Raw genomic sequence first — 5,743 nt, forward strand, 5'->3', positions numbered from 1 at the left:
GAAAGAAAGTTAAAATGAGAGAATCCTACCCTTTATTATGCGATCGGGGGGCAGAACAAACAACCCCTCTCTGTGACGTCATAAGTCATGGATGTCACACGACTTCGCGGGTTCTGCTAACCAATGGTTGCACTTGGAAAGGGTGGCGTGTGCCACTTGACCTTTCATGATTCAGCCACTAGAGAGCGCTCTAACTACAGGAGTTGACTAAATATTTGTTTTCCTTGGACCCGGTTAAGTCCATTCGGGGGGGTTTTATACAATAACACGTCGCAAACATCTCCAAATATGGAATTTGCAGAAATGCGACTTTGTCCTATAAAATTTCCACTTCTCTCTATTTTAATTGCGAGGTCTATTAATCTAAATTAAAAATTAGCGATCCCATTACACTAACGCCAACACGATTAATTTTAATAGGGTAAAAAATCCTTCATCCCCCTCCCCCCTCAGTAATTCGCTGTTGCAACACTTCCATTAATCGCGTCCACACCACCACCAACACGTAATTGCTGGATTAGTTTCATTTGCTGTTTGTTCGTGTCCAGGAACCTCTAAAAATCACGATGGGGATCTATTATTTTGAGGGGGAAGACGATAAATAACCATGCTCTAATAACCGCCCCTATTTGCACACGGCGGGCAGAGTAGGGGGGCGGAGAGGAACTGAAGAGGCCACTCTGATATTGACGAAAAATCGCACTCACCCAGTGAAGATTGGCCCGTGGAAACGAAGAATGCAAGGGCCCTCAACATTTTACAGGTAGTTGCCAAGGTAACGGAAGAATAATAAAATAAAAAAAAAAGCTGTTTCATTATGTCAGCAGTGACCCACGGCGACGGCAGAGTGAAGGGGTCACTGTCAACTGTTTGGACAGTTCTCGTGAGTCCCTGTTCATCCGACAGCTGAATGGCATCTCACCCTCCCTCGGCCTCCCTCCCCCAACTCTCCGCTCTCCCTTTGTCATCGCTGGCGAAGTCGGTGATGCACCGATGCACGTGGACCAGCGAGGGCGAAGACCTTAAAACTGCCGCAGTTGACAGTTCGACAAAATATCGTAGTGGGAAGGGAGAGAGAGACCTGCACTGGCGAGCGAGAGATAGAATGCTTGTAATTTGTATCGTGCACGGACTGTAATCAGTGTGTTGCTTCCCCTTTTCCCTCCCCTCCCCTCCCCCAACTTCTCCCCTCCGTCATTCTGACTGAGCAGTGATTAACTTACGCTGATAGAATTGTAGGTACGTGGTGGGCACAAAAATCCAGCCTTGGTTCAGTGGTGAAATCTGATTTGGAGTTCATAGAACTAATGGAGTCTTACCAGTTGCCTTGTTAGAAATCAGAGAGAGAAAGATGCCTGAAAAATGGATGGAGACAGAGAAAGAAACTACAGGTAGAAATATCCCAATGGGATACAGAAAAAGGAGAAAGAAGAACTGAGAAAATATACGCAGAAAGAAAGAAAGCAATATACATGGATACGTAGACTGGTATTAGCCATTGGGAACAAGGAATCTTCGGACCAACCAAAAATAAAAAAAGACTCCCACATAATCTGAGTCATTTCTCGTACGGTTGCCCTTTCTGCCAGTTGCCCGTCTTTGGACCCTTTCAAGAAGCTCAATGTCTTTTTTTCAGATGAGGTCTCCATACTTGGACATAGTATTCAATTCGAAATACCTTTTCTGCCCGTATCTAACTCTTGGATCCCTTTCTTCCTCAATAGTTTTAATTCAGCCCAACCAAGCGCATCAATTAGTTCAGTTCCATTAATGTTGGCTCAGGAGGGCAGGCTCGCCAATCACGTGATTACAGTTGATCTGGATTCTTTGCCGGAAAAATGGCCACGTGTGTCAGGTATTATCCAAATTTTTGCTGCAGTAATACTTCTGTCATCTGTGAGTTCGGTAGACAAAAGTAACTTTAAAACATGCGACCAAAGCGGTTTCTGCAAGAGGAATCGTAATATGCAGCCTGATCAGTCTCCTTGTGTAATGCAGATGCAAAGCATCAAAGTGCATCCTACAAAAATTCAAGGGCAGCTTATTAATGTCAGAAATGGTGTTGCATTTAATTTAGAACTAATATCATTAGATGGTGGGATTTTAAGGCTGAGAATAACTGAACACTTGTCCTTGAAACCACGATATGAACCAAAAGATGCCTTTGTTGCTGAACCTAAAGAAAGTAGAACAAGAATGCGAGTCTGTCAATCTATTGCCATCAAAGTTATGCTTGTTTTCCTACCTCAGTATAGAAGTAATTTCAAGAGATGATCAAAGCATGTCTTAGGTTTGGAGAGAATAAAGCTGTTCTGAATGCTAATCCATTTAGATTAGATGTTTATGCTGGAGATCAACTAGTTGCAGTTGCAAATGCTACAGGATTGATGCGATTTGAGCATTATAGGCTAAAAGATAAACCAAAGCATGCAGGTCGGGAAGAAAGTGATGGAAATCAACAACATCTTGCACATGAAGATGATCCTCGGGAAAACCTCTGGGAAGAATCACTTAAAGGCCGTACAGATTCTAAACCCTATGGACCATCTTCAGTGGGAATGGATTTCTCATTTGTTGGGTTTGAACATGTGTATGGTATTCCAGAACATGCAGAAAGTTTTTCCCTTAAACAAACAAAGGGCTCAACTGATCCATATCGTCTGTATAATTTAGATGTCTTTGAATACGAGCTTAATAATCCCATGGCATTGTATGGTTCAGTTCCATTAATGTTGGCTCACTGTGAAACACGAACTGTTGGTTTATTGTGGTTAAATGCAGCAGAAACCGGGGGTGGATGTAGAATCTGCAACTAAACAGGGTGTTGTATCCTCTATTGTGGATTTTGTGAAAGGTAGTACAACAATTCCTCAGCAAGATACACATTGGTTCTCAGAGAGTGGAATCATCGACACTTTTTTTTTTTATTGGGCCTGGACCAAAAGATGTTATGAAACAATATGCTGACTTAACTGGGACCCACTCCTTTACCTCCTCTTTTCTCTCTTGCATATCATCAGTGTCGTTGGAATTATAAAGATCAGGATGATGTGAGAAATGTTCATGCTGGCTTCGATGATAATGACATTCCTTATGATGTTATTTGGCTTGATGCTGACCATACTGAAGAAAGAAATTATTTTACCTGGGATCCTTACAAATTTCCAACTCCCAAAGACATGATCAACAATATTACTGCAAAAGGAAGGAAGATGGTAACACTAATTGATCCACACATTAAGCGTGATTCAAATTACCACATACATAAAGAAGCAACAGGAAAAGGCTATTATGTTAAAAATAAGGATTTTGGTGATTATGAAGGTTGGTGCTGGCCTGGTTCTTCTGGATATCTAGATTTTTTAAATCCTGAAGTTAGAGACTGGTGGGCCAGCAAATATGCACTTGATCAATATCAAGGTTCAACTCTTTCTTTGTACACTTGGAATGATATGAATGAACCATCTGTTTTTAGTGAACCTGAGGTCACGATGCCAAAAGATGCTAAACATCACGGTAGCTGGGAACATAGGGAAGTCCATAATATTTATAGAATGCTTATGGTGATGTCATCCTACAAGGGACATTTAATGAGAGCAAATGAACAGCAAAGACCCTTTATTCTAAGTAGAGCATTTTTTTCCCGGATCACAGAGATTTGGTGCTGTTTGGACTGGAGATAATACTGCTGAGTGGGGTCATCTCCGTGTTAGTGTTCCTATGATGTTAACTCTTAGTGTTACTGGCATGTCATTTTGTGGCTCTGATATAGGAGGATTCTTTAAAAGCCCCTCTACTGAATTGCTGCTACGATGGTATCAGGCAGGTGCTTATCAACCCTTTTTCCGCTCACATTCTCATCATGAGACAAAACGCCGAGAACCATGGCTCTTTGATGAGGAAACCAAAATGTTAATCCGTGATATTCTACGTAAAAGAACTGGATTACCACCAGCAAGACCTTTGTGGATGGAATTTCCTACAGAAAAAAATCACTTTTGATATGGATGAAGAATATATGATTGGTGAAGCACTTCTTATCCGTCCTGTTTTAGAGTCTGGTCTTACTAGCGTTGAAGTATATTTTCCTGGAGACCAACAGGTGTGGTATGATATTGATACACATCAGAAATATGAGGCACCACAAAAAGTATCAATTCCAGTATCACTAAGTAAGATTCCAGTTTATCAGCGTGGTGGAACAATTATACCTAAGAAGGAAAGGCTACGGAGGAGTTCCTCATTAACGTACGATGATCCATATACCTTAGTTGTGGCCCTCAATAAAGATGGTCAGTCTGCCAAAGGATTATTGTATATAGATGACTTTTACAGTTTTTAGTATAAAAATGGAAATTACATTCTACTTAGCCTTACATATGACAAAAATGTTTTTTCTTCAAAGTTATTAGAAGGTCCAAGAAAGTTCCAGACCAAAGCATGGTTAGAAAGAGTTGTTGTCATTGGTTTAAAATCTGCACCGAAGTCAGTTCAAATTACTGCTCGAAGTTTAGGTAAAAAAGATCTCCTGTTCATGATCCTGTTCAATAAGAAAACCAGCAGTAAATATTGGCGAAGAATGGGGAATACTACTGCAGCTCTAGAACGAAATTAGTTTAGTTATAACACAAACTGCCTCCGAACCACCAGAAATTAATGATACTCCACAACTTCATGGAAGAATATAAAGTGTGCACTTTGATACACATGCTAGAGGAACTGATTTACTCTGTTAAGCAAGTCAGAACTTATTTGTTTGAACAGTTATTAGTTCTACTCTCATTACTGAACATTTTTGCATTCCACATCATTTGTTACTGATTTGTGTATGCCTTCGTTTTGTGGTTCACAGGCTCCTTTTTAAAGACAAAAAAAATTACAACAGGCACCTTTGTTTCTCCATCTTTTTTCACCTGAAGGATTGTGATTCATATAGTATGATTTATTAGTGATGGGACTCTGTTAAGGATCTTATAAACAAAGAAAAGAAAATGAAAAAAAAAATCAGATGTGTACAAATTATTTTGGGATTGGTATTCCCCGAGTTTAAGTCCTTGCATTTTGCTGTATTGAAACATAGCTGTTGCTTTTCTGACCATTCTTGAAGCCTGTTCAACTCAACCTGGAAGAACTCTGCTTCTGCTTGGCACTGATCATTAACGGCTCTCTCTACGTCATATGTCCCTTTGTCATTTAAGAAAATCACAAACAACAGTAATCCGATCCTTGAAGGGTTCACATCTAAGCTGAACCCTTACTCTGAAAACCATTGCGTCTTGCCCAGCAGCCACCCTGCTACCCAACTAAATGATCCTGCATTGCATCTTTGTCTCCATTATTTTCCCTACCAGTGAAGTCAAAGTAACCGGTCTATAGTTACCTACTTCGTTCTTAGAATCGCGTTTATTTATTGGCGATACACTGACACCACCAACCCAAAGGTCTCTCTCTCGAGTCCAACGATGCCTTCATAATTAACTTCAGTGGTAGAAATGCACCATCTGGTCTCCTCGGTCAAAATTACTGCATATATGCCATCAACTCCTTGAGGTTTGCTGCAGACATTCCCTAAATATGAGAAGCTAGGGCTTGCTGGGAGTCTAAAACGCTAAAATTCGGGTCACATTTGACAGTCAAGTGGACTGTTGGCGAAATATTTCTACAAGTGTGACGTCACATCGACTATGTTCCACGCGCTTAATTTTAAATTACTCTTTCCTGCGCGTGTATATGCTTTAAACCG

At 40.6% G+C, this 5,743-nt stretch overlaps 1 pseudogene; it reads left to right on the forward strand.

The window, feature by feature from the left end:
- The first annotated feature begins 1,770 nt into the window (after nt 1-1,770).
- LOC150084798 (neutral alpha-glucosidase AB pseudogene) lies at nt 1,771-4,615 on the forward strand (annotated as a pseudogene).
- Nucleotides 4,616-5,743: the final 1,128 nt, after the last annotated feature.

This window comes from Mastigoproctus giganteus, chromosome 6, assembly GCF_048544385.1.
Source record: "Mastigoproctus giganteus isolate SK-2022 chromosome 6, ASM4854438v1, whole genome shotgun sequence".
NCBI classification, from domain to species: Eukaryota; Metazoa; Arthropoda; class Arachnida; order Uropygi; family Thelyphonidae; genus Mastigoproctus; species Mastigoproctus giganteus.